This window comes from Erinaceus europaeus, chromosome 16 (genome assembly GCF_950295315.1).
Source record: "Erinaceus europaeus chromosome 16, mEriEur2.1, whole genome shotgun sequence".
In the NCBI taxonomy this organism is placed as follows: Eukaryota; Metazoa; Chordata; class Mammalia; order Eulipotyphla; family Erinaceidae; genus Erinaceus; species Erinaceus europaeus.
Window position 1 is genome coordinate 57,244,169 of NC_080177.1, and position 18,542 is coordinate 57,262,710.

The 18,542-nt window shown below is 41.0% G+C and overlaps 1 pseudogene; it reads right to left on the reverse strand.

Annotated features, from left to right (window-relative positions):
* Positions 1-12,126: 12,126 nt before the first annotated feature.
* LOC132533558 (U4 spliceosomal RNA) lies at positions 12,127-12,203 on the reverse strand (annotated as a pseudogene).
* Positions 12,204-18,542: the final 6,339 nt, after the last annotated feature.

An 18,542-nucleotide genomic window follows, 5' to 3' on the forward strand; every position in this document is an offset into this window, starting at 1 on the left:
GAGCTCAACCTCAGATTGCTGGCTTGAAGGGCAACAAAGCAGATTTCCCTTCATGCAAAAGCTGGTGTGACAGGGCAGTTTTCTGTAGCACCAGGCAGTAAGTAGATCCTTGTTCGGCTTCACTTTAACATTCTGTGACCTTTTGGTTTTCTGAGTTGGTGAAAAATTAAAAGGAATTTTATTGAGTTGTTTGTCCTTGATGCTATTATTATTTTTTTAAATTAATTTAATAATGATCGACAAGACTGTAGGATAAGAGGGGATATAATTCCACACAATTCCCACAATCAGGGTTCTGTATCTCATTCCCTTCCATTGGAAGATTTCCTCTTCTTTATCCCTCTGGGAGCATGGACCCAGGATCATTATGGGGTGCAGAAGGCAGAAGGTCTGGCTTCTGTAATTGCTTCTCCACTGAACATGGGTGTTGGCAGGTTGATCCATACTCCTAGCATTTTTCTATCTTTCCCTAGTAGGGCAGGGCTCTGGAGAGGTGGGGTCCCAGGGCATATTGGTGAGGTCATCTGCCCTAAGGCTAACCTTGTCAGATAAAATAAGGACAATAAAAGCTGGATGGGCAAGATACCAGCAAACTTTAATGATGGCTCTTTTGGTCACTACCAGGTTACCCCATCATCTGGGGCTCTAGTCAGGGAGTCCTGGGATTCCCACATAGATGTGATAGGCCTAGACCTCTAAAGATATCTCTCTCCACTATTGCTGGTCATCTCCATCAGAAACAGCATTAGGGGCCCTTTTGTGGGCCTCTACAGGACCTTGCCCTCAATGTGGAACAACGATGGTGGGGACTGCCCCACTCTCTGAAGGAAGGCTGGGCCAAAATACTCTGCCACTGGAGGAAAAGGGGTCCTTAAATGAGTGCTGCCTAGAATGTTCCTAGCTATGACCATAGAATGCAAGCTCAGGGATGCAGAGGTTACACAGGTTGCTGTGCTGAATATGGGCCCCAGATCAAATCAATGGGGTTTATAGTTGATGGTATTTATATACCTTCCCCATATTTGGGAGCTACTCTCTGCCCTGATTCAGTGTTCTAGTCCTATTTCCTACTCTGACACCATCTCGCCAGACAATACCTTTAGTCCACCTGCATGTTAGCTGTTAGGTTCAGACAAAATTTAGTAAAGTCATGGGCCCCTTGGAATATGCCTAAAATAGATTTCCTAGTTTTTTCCAAAGTGGAGACCCCAAATATCATCTGATATATGCTTTTAAAATAAAAAAAATTATTATTGATTAGATAGAGACAGCCAGAAATCAAGAGGGAAGGTGATGATAGAGAGGGAGAGAGACAGAGAGACACCTGCAACACTGCATCACCACTTGCAAAGCTTTCCCCCTGCAGGACAGGACTGGGGGCTGAAACCTGGATCCTTGTGCTTTGTAACATGCACTCAACCAGGTGTGCCACCACCCGGCCCCACACCTGCTATATTCTTACCTTTAGGTTTCTGATTATTAAATAATTTGTTCTGTTTTATCCATTTATATTTTTCAGCCACCAAGTTGCAGATGCTACCATGATGCCAAGCTGCTATTAATTTTTATATTAACTTATTCTCAGTAACTTATAATTCTTTTTAAAAGAACTGTATTTATTTGATAGAGATAACCAGAAATGTAGAGGGAAGGGAGAGATACCAAGGAAGGAGACAAACACCTGCAGCACTGCTTCACCACTTGCAAAGCTTTCCCCCTGCAGGTGGGGACCAGGGGCTTGAACCTGGGTTTTTTGCACACTGTAATATGTGCACTTAACCAACTGCACCACCACCTGGTCCCTAACTTATAGTTCTTTATCCTCCCCCCTTTTATTATTTTTATTTTTTATTTAAGAAAGGATTAATTACCAAAACCATAGGGTAGGAGGGGTACAATTCCATACAATTCCCACCACCCAATCTCCATATCCCACCCCCTCCCCTGATAGCTTTCCCATTCTCTAGCCCTCTGGGAGCGTGGACCCAGGGTCATTGTGGGTTGAAGAAGGTAGAAGGTCTGGCTTCTGTAATTGCTTCCCTGCTGAACATGGGCGTTGACTGGTCGGTCCATACTCCCAGTCTGCCTCTCTCTTTCCCTTGTAGGGTGGGTCTCTGGGGAAGCGGAGCTCCAGGACACATTGGTGGGGTCTTCAGTCCAGGGAAGCCTGGCCGGCATCCTGATGACATCTGGAACCTGGTGACTGAAAAGAGAGTTAACATACAAAGCCAAACAAATTGTTGAGCAATCATGGACCCAGAGCTTGGAATAGTGGAGAGGAAATGTTAGGGGGGTACTCACTGCAAACTCTAGTGCACTTCTGCTTCCAGGCATATATTTTGCAGTAGTTTACGGACACGTGTGAACATATGCTCTCTCTCACAGAAACTGGTGTATATCTAGGTTTTGGGACTTTGTTAGAAAGTGAACCACCTGAGATGAAATTAGAGTTTACTATGAAAGGAAAGGTCTCACCTGAGTAATGAAGCTGAAGGGTTGTCATTCCACACGTGAAGTCTCTGGACACAGTCTGAAGTGAAGCATGTTGAGGTGGCAATCGTTGTGTTGGTTAGGTTGTGATCAGCGGATGCAATATTATTTGATATGGATTGGGAGAGGCCTACGGGAAAGTGGGCCCTATCCAATGGTTCCAGGACTGGGGGAAGTAGGGGCTCTATAGTGGAGATGTGAGGTTCCTGCTGTCTTAGGGTTCAAAAAGACAATCGATAGTTAATGTTATCATCACATTATTTGGTAATTGGGTTAACTTTGAAAAGTCCTTTTGTTAGGGTTTGCTGTATAGTACCCAGTATCTTGTATATAGCTGTGCTATTGGATGCTTCTGATCTACTTGGTCTAGGCTTTTGAGAGAGTCTGCATATCAATTACACAGCCTATATATTGAAAAGATTCAGTTTGTATTTTGAAAAACTTCAAGACATACAATTAATTTTCCCCCTCTCGTATTAATTAACTAGTGATTTATATGACTACATTTTACTAGGAGTGTACATAAACACCATTCCCACACCAAAAGACTGCGACCCATCCCTCCCACCCACTCCCACCCCCCTCTGTCCCAGGAAGCTGCATGTCTACCCCTCACCACAGGGTTTTTACTTTGGTGCGCTACTTACAATTTGGTCAGGTCCTGCTTTTAGTTTCCCTTTCAGATCTTCTTACTCAACTTCTGTTGATGAGTGGAATCATCTCATACTCATCTTTATCTTTCTGACTTAGCTCACTTAACACCAAGTTGCAGATGCTACCATGATGCCAAGCTGCTATTAATTTTTATATTAACTTATTCTCAGTAACTTATAATTCTTTTTAAAAGAACTGTATTTATTTGATAGAGATAACCAGAAATGTAGAGGGAAGGGAGAGATACCAAGGAAGGAGACAAACACCTGCAGCACTGCTTCACCACTTGCAAAGCTTTCCCCCTGCAGGTGGGGACCAGGGGCTTGAACCTGGGTCTTTGCACACTGTAATATGTGCACTTAACCAATTGCACCACCACCTGGTCCCTAACTTATAGTTCTTTATCCTCCCCTCCCCCCCTTTTTTTTTTTTTTTAAAAAAAGGCAGGGCTGTTATGATAGGAAGATGAGGGACACTCATTCCTTCCCGTGTGGTTGGGTATATATTAGGTAACACCAGGTGGGAAGTTTTTGTTACATATGATGGGTGGGTTTGGACAGAGAAAGAAAGCAAGACTCTCTTTTTCTGCCCACAGGCAGCATTTGTTCTTCTGTGTTCCTCCAGGCACCTGCTTTTTTTTTTTTTTTTTTTAAATGGATGTAGGCTTCTACTTGGGAAGACATCTGGTGGTTCACATTGCTTGCACATGGATAGTCTGCTTCAGATGTATTATAATCTTTTTTCATTGTTTGGTAAATCCATACAGAGAAACATGGCTCTTGGGGACTAGGTGATGGTGTACCTGGTTAAGCACACACATTACAGTGTTCAAGGACCTGGGTTCAAGTCCTTGATCCCCACCTGTCTCTATCTAATAATAAACAAACAAAAGAAAAAAGGCTCTCTGCTGTTTACATAATGAAGGAGATCATTATAAAATTTATTTTATTTTTAAAATTGATTATATTCATATATTTATTCCCTTTTATTGCCCTTGTTTTTTTTTAATTGTTGTAGTTATTACTGTTGTTGTTATTGATGTCGTCATTGTTGGATAGGACAAAGAACAATGGAGAAAGGAGGGGAAGACAGAGAGGGGGAGAGAAAGATAGACACCTTCAGACCTGCTTCACTGCTTGTGAAGTGACTCCCTCTTCAGGTGGGGAGCCGGGGGCTCGAACCGGGATCCTTACTCCGGTCCTTGTGTCATGTGCGCTTAACCTGCTGTGCTACTGCCCGACTCCCTAAAATTGATTTTATAATGATAGACAAGACCATAGGATAAGACGGTTGTAATTCCACACAATTCCTACCACCAGAACATCCCTAGTCTTTATCCCTCTGGGGGTATGGACCTAGGATCATTATGGGTGCAGAAGGTGGAAAGTCTGGCTTCTGTAAGTGTTTCTCTGATGGACACGGGCACTGGCAGGTCAATCCATACTCCCAGCCTATTTTTATCTTTCTCTAGTGGGGCAGGGCTCTGGAGAGGTGGGGTTCTAGGTCACATTGGTGATATTGTCTGTCCAGGGAAGTCAGGTTGGCGTCATGATAGCATCTGCATCTTGGTGGCTGAAAAATGTTAATATACAAAGCAGAACAAACTGTTTAATAATCAGGAACCTAAAGGTAAGAATATAGCAGATGAGATTTGGTGTCTTCATTTTGGTACAATCTAGGAAGTATATTTTAGGTATATTCCAAGGGGCCCATGACTTTACCATTTTTTGCCTGAATCTGACAGCTAAGGGCTTAACCCTGTGAGTGAGCCACTGCCCAGCCCATGGACGTTGTTTAATTTCAACATTTTATTAGGTAAAAAATGTTGTGGGCTAATCATTCACAACATTTACACTAGGTGGCAGTCACATGCTATTAAAAAGTCTCGTAGTCACTTAAGGAATCAACCAATTTTTGCAGCGTTCTATGATAAACCCCATGGCTTGCAAAGCTGTTGTAACAAAGAACCATCGGCTAGGTGGCTTATAAATAATGGGAATTTATTTCTTATAGTTCCAGGGTCTGGACTTCTAAAATTAGCATGTGAGGTAGATTGATTTCTGGTAAGGGTCCTTTTCTGAGTTCCATTCTACTTAATACTCTTCAGTAGAAAAAAAGTAAGAGAACTTTCTTTTCTTTTTAAAATGCAAGTAGTTTGTTGATGTCATTAAAAAGCCTTATTTATTTATTAGGTGAGGAGAGAAAGAGAAAATCACAGCATCAGTTTTGCACGTGTGACACTAGGATCAAACTCAAGACTTCATGCTTGACTATACAATGATTTATCCCCTCTACCAGCCCTCAGACCATTATCAGTGGCTTTTAAAGAGTCATTTAATCACTGTATGACTTCATGCATATTATTAATATCAAATTCTGAACTAATGAAAGTAAGTTAAGCTCATAATCAGATGGTCAAGAAATGCCAGTGACATTTGAAATATGGATGATAACAATATCACTAGCCTAGTCTGCTTTACTTTTTTTGTGCTTTCCCTTTCTTTCTGCCCTTGTTTCTTAAGTTTCACCTATGAGTGAGATCACCTGGTATTCATCTTCTTCTTTTCTGGCTTATTTTGCTTAACATGATTCCCTCACTTCTTCTGAGTCATTAATGCTTTTATTATATATTTCAGCACTAGAGATTACCCATCAGTAGATTACACTATCTCCCTTCATTACACTTTCTTTTATTTTAAAATTTTAAAATATTTATTTATTTTCCCTTTTGTTGCCCTTGTTGTTTTCATTGTTGTTGTAGTTATTATTGTTGTTGCTATTGATGTCGTCATTGTTGGATAGGACAGAGAGAAATGGAGAAAGGAGGGGAAGAAAGAGAGAGGGATAGAAAGATAGACACCTGCAGTCCTGCCTCACCGCCTGTAAAGCGACTCCCCTGAAGGTGGGGAGCCGGGGGCTCAAACTGGTATCCTTACTCCAGTCCTTGTGCTTTGTGCCATGTGTGCTTAACCTGGTGCGCTACTGCCCGACTCCCTACACTTTTTAATGATCTTGTTACTACTCATTTTACATTATCCTGATTAAAAACGTTCTCATTTTATCTTTTAAAAAATTTTTTTATTGGGGAATTCATGTTTTACATTCAACAGTAAGTACAATAGTTTGTACATGCATAACATTTCTCAGTTTCCATATAACAATACAACCTCCACTAAGTCCTCTGAAGGACCTGTATTCTCCCCACCCACCCACCCCAGAGTCTTTTACTTTGGTGCAATATGCCAATTCCAGTTCAGGTTCTATTTGTGTTTGCTCTTCTGATCTTATTTCTTTAGCTTCTGCCTGATAGTGAGATCATCCCATATTCATCCTTCTATTTCTTTTTTTTTTTAAATAATTTATTTCTTTATTGGGGAATTAATGCTTTACATTCAACAGTAAATACAATAGTTTGTACATGCATAACATTCCCCAGATTCCCATTTAACAATACAACCCCCACTATTTCATTCATCATTTTTCATGGACCTGTACTCTCCCCACCCACCCACCCACCCCAGAGTCTTTTACTTTGGTGTAATACTCCAATTCCATTTCAGGTTCGACTTGTGTTTTCTTTTCTAATCTTGTTTTTCAACTTCGGCCTGAGAGTGAGATCATCCCATATTCATCCTTCTGTTTCTGACTGATTTCACTCAACATGATTTTTTCAAGTCCATCCAAGATCGGCTGAAAACGGTGAAGTCACCATTTTTTACAGCTGAGTAGTATTCCATTGTGTATATAGACCACAACTTGGTCAGCCACTCATCTGTTGTTGGACACCTGGGTTGCTTCCAGGTTTTGGCTATTACAAATTGTGCTGCCAAGAACATATGTGTACACAGATCTTTTTGGATGGGTGTGTTGGGTTCCTTAGGATATATCCCCAGGAGAGGAATTGCAGGGTCATAGGGTAGGTCCATTTCTAGCCTTCTGAGAGTTCTCCATACTGCTCTCCACAGAGGTTGGACCAATTTGCATTCCCACCAGCAGTGTAGGAGGGTTCCTTTGACCCCACAACTTCTCCAGCATTTGTTGCTGTTACCTTTTCTGATGTATGACATTCTCACAGGAGTGAAGTGGTATCTCATTGTTGTCTTTATTTGCATTTCTCTGACAATCAAAGAGTTGGAGCATTTTTTCATGTGTTTCTTGGCCTTTTGGATCTCTTATTTTTTTTTAATATTTATTTATCCCCTTTTGTTGCCCTTGTTGTTTTATTGTTGTAGTTATTATTGTTGTCGCAGATCTCTTGTTTTTTTATATATATTTTATTTAGTTTATTATTTTAATGAGAAAGTGTAAATACAGAGGGAAAGAGAGAAAGATACTGGAACACCTCTCAGTTCTAACTTATGGTGGGGCTGAGGATTGAACCTGGGACCTCAGAGCCTCAGGCTTGAAAGGCTTTCGCATAACCATTATGCTGTCTCCCCAGCCCCTTTTGGATCTCTTCTGTGGTGAATATTCTGTCCATGTCCTCTCCCCATTTTTGGATGGGGTTATTTGTGTTATGCTTAGAGGTTCGGGCCCCGATCACACACAAGGAAGTCCAGAGTCTCATGCAAGTACAAGAGCCTTTATTAGCAAGCTTAAGCTTGGGTCCCAAGAGCCTCCATGCAGGGGAAGGTTTACAACCCTGAACATTTTTCATCTCAGCTTTTTATAGTTAGCACAGGGTGGGTATAGGTGGGGATATTTATGCGGAACAAGGAACAGTGGGTTTCGGGTCAGTGGCTGTTCTCCTTTCTCAATATTCGGGAACTTTCCTGCTCGTCTCTGATTGGCTGGGTTCAGGGTGGAACTTTTGTGGTTTTTCCAGTAACTCAGGGTGGGGCTGAGGTCATACCTAACATGGCAGAGGGTGTCCAAAATGGAGTCACTTTTGGTGCCCTAGATCTTTTCTCTGACCTCCTCAATTTGTTTTCTTGTTGTTGAGTTTGGTAAGCTCTTTATATACCCTGGTTATTACCCTGGTTTCTTGTCTGATGTATGGTATATAAAGATCAACTCCAATTATGTGAGGGGTTTCTTGGTTTGGGTAGTGGTTTCTTTCTTTCTTTCTTTCTTTCTTTCTTTCTTTCTTTCTTTCTTTTAAAGATTTTATTTATTTATGAAAAAGCTAAGAGGAGAGAGAAAGAACCAGACATTAGTCTGGCACATGTGCTGTGGGGGATTGAATCCATGAGCTCATGCTTGAGAGTCCAAAGCTTTACCACTGTGCCACCTCCTGGACCACTGGGTAGTGGTTTCTTTTGCTGTGCAAAAACTTTGTAATTTGATGTAGTCCCATAGGTTTACACTTCCCTTAGTTTTCTTTGTAATTGGATTTATTTAATTGAAGATGTCTTTAAAATTTATGCAGAAAAGAGTTCTGCCAATATTTTCCTCTAAGTATCTGATAGTTTCTGGTCTAACATCCAAGTCTTTGATCCACTTGGAATTTACTTTTGTGTTCGGTGAAATATAGTGGTTCAGTTTCCTTCTTCTGCATGTTTCAAACCATTTTTTCTGACACCATTTGTTGAAGAGACTCTGCTTTCCCCATTTAATAGTTTGGGCACCTTTGTCAAAGATTAGATGTCCATAGGTGTGGGGGCTTACTTCTGAGAACTCAATTCTATTCCACTGGTCAGTGTGTCTATTCGTGTTCCAGTACTAAGCATCAATTCCAATTTATTTTAGTGTTGGTGATTGCAACTGGGACCTCAGAGTCTCATGCATAAAATTGTTGTGCATGGCAACTAAACAGTCTCCTTGCCCTTTGATTAATGATTTATGAACATTAAAAGAGACAAATTTTATCAAGACATTTCAACTGAAATTAAAAAATATGTATTCAGCTTTTAGAAATATTATGCTTATGTACAAACATAGATTACTATACATTTGGAAATTTAAATAATTTTTTAAAATTAAAAATATTGATTAAGATTTTTTGATAGGCAAATGGGTGAATTTTTAATAGGGTCAAGAATAAGGTGGCCTTTATATTTTTGGTGGCTCTATTTTTATATTGATGAATTTAATAACTCCCAGAAAGTTTCTTTTTCCAACTTACCCAACTGTTTATTCTAGAAAAATAATACACAATTGTGTTTTTGCCTGTTTCACATGAATATGCACTGGATAACAATAAAGATGATTTTAACTAATAAGCAGTTAAAAGATATTTTTGTAAATTTTCTTTAATATTTTTTATTCATTGTCCCTTTTGTTGCCCTTGTTGTTACATTGTTGTAGTTATTGTTGTTGTTATTGATGTCGTTCCTGTTGGATAGGACAGTGAGAAATGGAGAGAGGAGGGAAGACCGAGAGGGGGAGAGAAAGACAGACACCTGCAGACCTGCTTCACTGCCTGTGAAGCAACTCCCCTGCAGGTGGGGAGCTGGGGGCTTGAACTGGGATTCTTATGCCGGTCCTTGTGCTTTGCACCACCTGCGCTTAACCGCTGTGCTACTGTATTTTTGTAAATTTTAGATATTTTCTTTGCCTCAAATCCTGCAGTGTTAAAACAATCATATAAAAGTTACTTATTCATAAGGGATCCCTTCCCCTAGACAGCCCATTAGATGCCACACCCTAGTTGCTCTGGGAAAATCAGTCTTATTCTCTGAGACCTTTTTCAGCACAGACTGAAATCATATTGGCTTTCTCTGTTCTACTTGGTTCTGCATTTCACTACGCTCTGTGTTGTTGACTAACTGCCTCTACTCTGGGGGAAATGGCATAGCTCCATATGCCAGTTGTGATCTCCCTGTAGATGCTATTTCATAACTGCTAGAGAACAGGTGGGTAAAAAGAATGGAAAGGGGAGTTGGGCAGCGGGTTAAGCGCACGTGGCACAAAGCGCAAGGACCCGGGGCTTAAGGATCCAGGTTCGAGCCCCGGCTCCCCACCTTCAGGGGAGTCGCTTTACAAGTGGTGAGGCAGGTCTGCAGGTGTCTTTTTCTCTCCTCATCTCTGTCTTCCCCTCCTCTCTCCATTTCTCTGTCCTATCCAACGACGATGACAACAACAATAATAACTACAACAATAAAACAACAAGGGCAACAAAAGGGAATAAATAAATAAATGTTAAAAAAAGGAATGGGAAGAATGGATTCAATCAGATTGCCATGTCTTGTTCATTATGATACTTTCTGATATCTAAATCAGACATTAAAATCAACACTGAGCTGACTGGTGAAATAGACTAGCTGGTTGAATGTTGGGCTCATATATCTCTGGTTCAGCCCTCAGCACTGCGTGTACCAGAGTGTGCTCTGACTTCTTTTTTCTTATGTGAAACTAACTCTCATATGTAATCAATAAAGTAAATATTTAAAAAAAAATCACCACTGGGTATAAGGGAAGATCATACCCAGAGGAGAAAGAACTGAGAACGGTAGCTAAGTTAGGGGCAGGGTTTGAAATGTATTCTGCAGGGAACCTGGTTGCTTCTAGTTGGCAACAGAGAAGGGTTAAGATATTCAAGGATAATAACCACAGGGTGGAAGAGTCCAGCTTAACCCAGGGAGCATGCAGGCGTGTAAACAGCATCTTGAATGTTTAGATTTAGCTTCAGATCAGTCCAGTAGTAAACACCTCAGAGCTGATAACAGTATTTAATCTTGTTTGTGGAAGGCTCCCACATGGATCAAGCAAGTGGAAATATGCCATTTAGGTGAGGTTTGCTTATTTTGTTCTTCTGCATCGATCTTTTAATCAGTTATTATAACAAATGACTAAAGAGAAGCAAAAAGACAAACAAAAAAACCCAACCAATCAGTGAGTTTTTTTCTTTCTTAATTTAATATTTATTTATTTATTCCCTTTTGTTGCCCTAGTTGTTTTATTGTTGTAGTTATTATTGTTGTCGTCGTTGTTGGATAGGACAGAGAGAAATGGAGAGAGGAGGGGAAGACAGAGAGAGGGAGAGAAAGATAGACACCTACAGACCTGCTTCACCGCCTGTGAAGCGATGCCCCTGTAGGTGGGAAGCCAGGGGCTTGAATTGTAGCCGGTCTTTGCGCTTTGCGCCACGTGCACTTAACCCGCTGCGCTACCGCCTGACTCTCAAACAGTGAGTTCTATGGTTAAATATTTCCTTCAATTTAATCAATTGAACTCTAATCCTAAAATATTTAGAAACCTTGATGTCTAGTTTACCTATACATTCATTTTCTAACTCAACAAAAACATTTATTCACCTTCTGTTATATTTTCAACATGGCCTAGTGTTATGAAGGTAGAGAGAAAAAAAACAATACTTTCTTTCATAAGCTTATTGTGTTCTGGTGTTGGGAGATAGAAATAAGTGTTACATAACTACAATAACAGCAACAACAAGGGCAATAAAAATGGGAAAAAATGGCCTCCAGGAACAGTGGATTCATAGTAGTCACCGAGCCAGAGAGAAATGCTTTTTAAGGATATATTGTATTAGGAAAGAGGTGGAAAGAATTGGGAGACTATAGTTTTAAATTAAGTATCTGCCATCCCTATCCATGAGACTTTTGAGCAAATATTTGCTGAGAATAAAAACTTAGTTCCTGCCATTTTATGGTTGGTTTTCCCTTCTAAGGTCTTTCACTGAGTGTGGGAAGGAATCTTTCAAACTCGAAAGCTACAATAAGCTATTTTTAAAAATCCTTTTCTGTTTTTTTCACTAGTCTCTAAAAAGGGGGGAGTGTCCTATTACCATTCTTTAAAAAAAATTTTAAAAAATATTTATTTCCTTTTTGTTGCCCTTGTTTTTTATTGTTGTAGTTGTTATTGTTGTTATTGATATCATCGTTGTTTGATAGGAGAGAGAGAATTGGAGAGAGGAGGGCAAGACAGAGAGCAGGAGAGAGAGATAGACACCTGCAGACCTGCTTCACTACTTGTGAAGCGACTCCCCTGCAGGTGGGGAGCTGGGGGCTCCAACCGGGATCCTTACGCTGGTCCTTGCTTTGTGCCACATGCACTTTACCGGTTGCACTACTGCCCAACTCCCTTAGATTTTTTTCAATTAGCAATAATCGCGCCTCGGATAAACCTCATTGGCTACGATACTGCCACTGCGCAAAGCTCCCTTAGATTTTTTAAAATCATCTTTACTTATTGGATAGAGACAGCCAGAAATCAAGAGGATGATAGAGAGTGTGAGGGACAGAGAGACACCCGCAGCACTGCTTCACCACTTGCAAAGCTTTCCCCCTGCAGGTGGGGACTGGGGGCTCGAACCCGAGTCCTTGCACATTGTAATATGTGCACTCAACCAGGTGCGCCTTCACCTAGTCCCCCATTATTTTTTCCTTTTCTTTTTTTATAATGTTTTATTATTATTATTATCTTTATTTATTCATTTATTGGATAGAGACAGCCAGAAATCAAGAGGGAAGGGGGGGGACAGAGAGGAAGAGAGACAAAGAGAAACCTGCAGCACAGCTTCACCACTTGTGAAGCTTTCCCACTGCAGGTGGGGACTGGGGACTTGAACCTGGGTCCTTGTGCATTGTAACATGTGCACTCAACCAGGTGCGCCACCACCTGGCCCCCCCTTTTATTTTTTTCTAAGTGATTGTTTTCATTACTCTGTCTTTCCTTGTTACTTGTAGTCTTGCTTTTTTCTCGTTTTTAAAATTTAACACTAATTTTTCTACCCAGCCTTTACCATCTCCAATTTCTTTTAAGTTTAAAAATTTTTAAAAAATATTTATTTATTTATTTATTTCCTTTTATTGCCCTTGTTGTTTTATTGTTGTAGTTATTATTGATGTCACTGTTGTTGGATAGGACAGAGAGAAATGGAGAGAGGAGGAGAAGACAGAGAGAAGGAGATAAAGGAGAGACACCTGGAGACCTACTTCACCGGCTGTGAAGGGACTCCCCTGCAGGTGGGGAGCCGGGGCTCAAACCCAGATCCTTACACCGCTCCTTGCGCTTTTGCACCACCTGCGCTTAACCCGCTGCGCTACCGCCGGACTCTCTCCAATTTCTTTTTCTTTGTATACTTCCTTTTCTTTTTTTTGTTATCAACTTCATTTTAATTTTTAAAAAATATGTTATTTTATTATATTATTATTATTATTCAGTGCCTGCAGTACGAATCGACTGCTTCTGGAGGCCATTTTTCCCATTTTTGTTGCCCTTGTTGCCCTTTGTTGTTATTGTTGTTATAGCTGTTGTCATTGTTGTTGGATAAGGCAGAGAGAAATCGAGAGAGAAGGGGAAGACAGAGGGGGAGAGAAAGACAGACACCTGCAGACTTGCTTCACTGCTTGTGAAGCGACCCCCCTGCAGGTGGGGTCAGGGGGCTGGAATCGGGATCCTTATGTTGGTCCTTGTGCTTCGAGCCATGTGCGCTTAACCCACTGCGCTACTGCCTTTCCCCCAGAAACCTATTATTTTAAGCAAAATTGCAAAGAATTAATTCAGTTTAGTTTATCAGAAACTTTTTAACTTCCTAGAAAGGATAATTCCACCATCTGAAACCATCCTAGGATTTGAGAATGAAGACTGAACTGCATAATCCAAGGATTCTGCCTGACTTCTAACACTTGGAAGAAGAGGAAAGAATTGCTCTTGTAACTGTCCTACAGGTAAAAAGATGATCTGATAAGTATGACGTGCTGTGAGAAATAAGTGGAACAGGGTGTTTTTTTTCCTAGCTATGAGAACTGGGGAAATTTAATTAGATGAAACATGCTTAAACTGCACTATGAAAAAAGATAAACATTTCAAGATTGACTAGCAGGATATTTTATGTGGAAGGCAGAGTTTTGATAAAAAGGGGCAAAAAGTTTCCGAGATGGTGAAGAAACTAACTTCCTTAAAAGTTGGATGAGAAGAGAGACTGGGCTGTGGTGTACCTGGTTACGTGCGCACAGTACTATGTGCAAGGGCCCACAAAAAATAAGATGAGAGAGTGCTGCTTAGAATGTCTTAGAATGCCATGTTTGTTCTTTTAGTCCATGAGAAATCACCACTTGGGTTGTTGGGCAGTAGTAGCACAGCGGGTTAAGCGCACATGGGGCAAAGCACAAGGACCAGCTTAACTATCCCAGTTGGAGCCTCCGGCTTCCCACCTGCAGGGGGGTCGCTTCACAAGCGGTGAAGCTGGTCTGCAGGTGTCTATCTTTCTCTCCCTCTCTCTGTCTTTCCCTCCTTTTTCCATTTCTCTCTGTCCTATCCAACAGCAATGACATCAATAACAACAATAATAACCACAACAACAATGAAACAACAAGGGCAAGAAAAGGGGAAAAATAGTCTCCAGGAGTGAGTCGAGCAGTAGCGCAGCGGGTTAAGCGCATGTGGTGCAAAGCACAAGGACACTCGCAGGGAACTAGGTTTGAGCCCCCACCACCCCACCTGCAGGGGAGTTGCTTCACAAGCGGTGAAGCAGGTTTGCAGGTGTCTATCTCTCCCCCTCTCTGTCTTCCTCTCCTCTCTCCATTTCTATTTGTCCTATCCAACAATGAGGACATCAATAACAACAACAATAATAACTACAACAATAAAGTCAGGGCAACAAAAGGGAATAAATAAATAAATAAATAAATAAAAAATAGTTTCCAGGAGCAGTGGATTCATGGTGCAGACTCTGAACCCCAGCAATACCCGGGAGGAAAAAAAAAGGAAAGGGAAAAAAAAATCACCAGTTGAAGCAGTAGGGATCTATGCAGATACTGTTTTCAGAATATTGACCTGTCCTAGAATGGTTGAGGTAGGCAGAGACTAGACACTGGAAGAACTTTGAATCTGTAAAACCCTCAAATTCTCATTTTTGGCTCAGTATCATATCATCTTGGGGGTTCAATCTACAGCCTCTTTCTTGCTTTTTTTAAAATTAAATTAAGTTTATTTAATGTATTGCACCAGGGTTATTGTTGGGGCTCAGTGCCTGCAGAATGAATCCACTGTTCCCAGCGCCATTTTTTTTTTCTGATAGAGATAGAAACAGGGAATGGGGATAGAGTGGGATAGAGAGAGATATGTGCAACACACACACACACACACACACACACACACACACACACACAGAGTCTGTTTTTCTTTTTGCCAGAAAATGAGAAAGTGCAAAGGGTGGAGATAGAAAGGGAGATAGATAAGGAGACACCTGAAGCACTGACTCACTGCTTTTGAAGCTCCTTGTACATGGGGACTGGGGGCTTGAACCAGGGTCCTTACATATTGTAATGTGTGTTCTCTGTAGGGAGAGGGCACAGCCCCTCATTCTATTATTATTTTTTATCTAATTGTTTTTTTATATTTATTTCCCCCTTTTTGTTGCCCTTGCTTTTATTGTTGTTGTAGTTATTATTGTTGTTGTTGATATCGTCATCGATGTTAGATAGGGCAGAGAGAAATGGAGAGAGGAGGGGAAGAGAAATATAGACACCTGCAGATCTATTTCACCACCTGTGAAAAGACTCCCCTGCAGGTGGGGAGCTGGGGGCTCGAACCGGGATCCTTACAGCTGTCCTTGCGTTTTGTGTCAGGTGCACTTAACCCGCTGTGCTGCCGCCGACTCCCATCTAAGTGTTTTTTATATGACTCCTTGGATTGCAACTATTCCATCCATTTCAGCAGATAAATCATCGGCTTAAAGAGCTGACATTTATATACCATTGACTCTGTAGCCTCTAAAAGATAAACCTTCTGATTCAGAGTATAATTAAAATTTACTTGTTTTTTTCTTTAGTATTATTTTCCTTTAAAAAGGTTTTATATATAACATTTCTTTGTATATTCACACATTACTTTCCACTTCTCTTTCTGATTGAAAACTATCTATGGCCCTTTTATTTTGCAAAGTGAACACTTCTTTTTTGGGAGTGGAGAGTTGGCCAATAAAAATTTGCCTTGTAGCAGACAAGGAGGTGTTCATTAGGCCTTGAGTTTGACTCCCAGAATTGCATGTGCCAGAGTGAGCTCTAGTTTTCTCTCTCATTAATCAGTAAATAAATATTTACAATGGAATATACACAATGGAATACTACTCAGCTGTAAAAAATGGTGACTTCACCGTTTTCAGCTGATCTTGGATGGACCTTGAAAAAATCATGTTAAGTGAAATAAGTCAGAAACAGAAGGATGAATATGGGATGATCTCACTCTCAGGCAGAAGTTGAAAAACAAGATCAGAAATGAAAACACAAGTAGAACCTGAAATGTAATTGGCATATCGCACCAAAGTAAAAGACTCTGGGGTGGGTGGGTAGGGAGAATACAGGTCCATGAAGGATGATAAATGACACAGTGGGGGTTGTATTGTTAAATGGGAAACTGGGGAATGTTATGCATACACAAACTATTGTATTTACTGTTGAATGTAAAACATTAATTCCCCAATAAAGAAATAAATTAAAAAAAAAGTTTGCCATTGGGGTTATTTCGAGGGTTTGGTGCTCCATGACTCCACCATTCCTGGTAGTCTCTGTTTCCTTTGTTCCTTTTAATAGAGGGAGAGTGGTAGAGAGGGGAAAAAAGAGAGAGAGAGACAATGCCGCGTTGTTTATAAAGTTTCCTCCTTGTAGGTGGGGATTGTGTGCTCTCTTAGGTGAACACCTCTTAATCCCCATTGCAGAATTTGTTTGTTTGTTTGTTTGTTTGCCTCCAGGGTTATAGCTGGGGCTTGGTGCTTGCACTATGAATTCACTGCTCTTGTGGCCATTTTTTCCATTTTATTGGATAGGACAGAGAGAAACTGAAAAGAGAGGGAGATAGAAAGACACTTGCAGAGAATCTGGGGACTCAAACCTGGATCCTTGTGCTGATCCATGCATTTATTACTAGGTGGCTTAACCAGCTGCATCACCGCCCAGAATTTTTTCTTTCTTTTAATTGTTACCGGGGATTTTACTGGGCTTGGTGCCTGCACAATGTATCCACTGCTCCCAGTGGCTTTTTTTTTTTTTCTGGTAGAGCCAGAAAGGAAAGGGGGATAGAAAAAGAGACACGTGCAACACTGCTTCACTATTTGTGAAGCTTCTCCTTGAACCTGGGTCCTGGCACATAGTAATGCGTGAGCTCTATCAGGTGTGCCACCACCTGGCTCCAGAATTCTTCACTTAATAGATGTATTCTGAGGTTTCTTTAAGTAGAAAATGAGGCTTTTTAAAACACACGCCTAGGCAGCAGGACGGTAGTGCAGGGGGTTAAGCGCACATGGTGCAAAGTGCGAAGACAGGGAACCCGGTTTGAAACACCCCCCCACCTCTCGTCCCCCACCTGCAGGGTGGTTGCTTCACAAGCGGTGAAGCAGCTCTGCAAAGTGTCTTTCCCTCCCCCTCTGTCTTCCCCTCCTCTCTCCATATCTATCTGTTCTATCCAACAACAATGACATCAATAACAACAATAATAATAACCACCACAACAAAAATGGCAACAAAAGGGAAAAAACAAAACAAAAAAGCCCCACAAGACTACATTTTACTTTTTATTTTATTTTATTTTTTATTAATTATATACAAAATTTGTAAGATGACAGTGTTCTAATTACACTACATTTTACTTTTACAGCTTTCCACCGAGTAACTCCTTCAGTGCATTCACCTGTATTCTGAACGGATTCTTGTTCCAAGGCTCTATCCATTGTGCTGTCCCACATCTCTCCTTTTTCTGATACTCCTGATTCCAGTACAGTCCTTATATTCTTCTTGTGTGACCCAAATCTCTTCATTTCATTCTTGGCCTAGTTCACTTTCTCCCAGTGAAATTTTGTCGTTTTCCCAGACCCACTGTTTCTCTCCCCACTGACAGTCAATTTTTTTTAAAATTTTTTATTTAAGAAAGGATTAATGAACAAAAACATAAGGTAGGAGGGGTACAACTCCACACAATTCCCACCACCCAATCTCCATAACCCACCCCCTCCCATGATAGCTTTCCCATTCTCTAGCCCTCTGGGAGCATGGACCCAGGGTCGTTGAGGGTTGCAGAAGGTAGCAGGTCTGGCTTCTGTAATTGCTTCCCCGCTGAACATGGGCGTTGACTGGTCGGTCCATACTCCCAGTCTGCCTCTCTCTTTCCCTAGTAAGGTGTGTCTCTGGGGAAGCTGAGCTCCAGGACACATTGGTGGGGTCTTCAATCCAGGGAAGCCTGGCCAGCATCCTGGTGGCATCTGGAACCTGGTGATTGAAAAGAGAGTTAACATACGAAGCCAAACAATTTGTTGAGCAATCATGGATCCCAAGCTTGGAATAGTGGAGAGGAAGTGTTAGGGAGGTACTCACTGCAAACTCTCGTGTACTTACTGCTTTCAGGTATATATTTTGTAGTAGTTTATGGATACGTGTGCACATAAGCTCTCTCTCACAGAAACTGGTGTATATCTAGGTTATGGGACTTTGTTAGAAAGTGAACTACCTGAGATGAAATTAGAGTGTATTATAAAAGGAAAGGTCTCCCCCGAGTAATGAAGC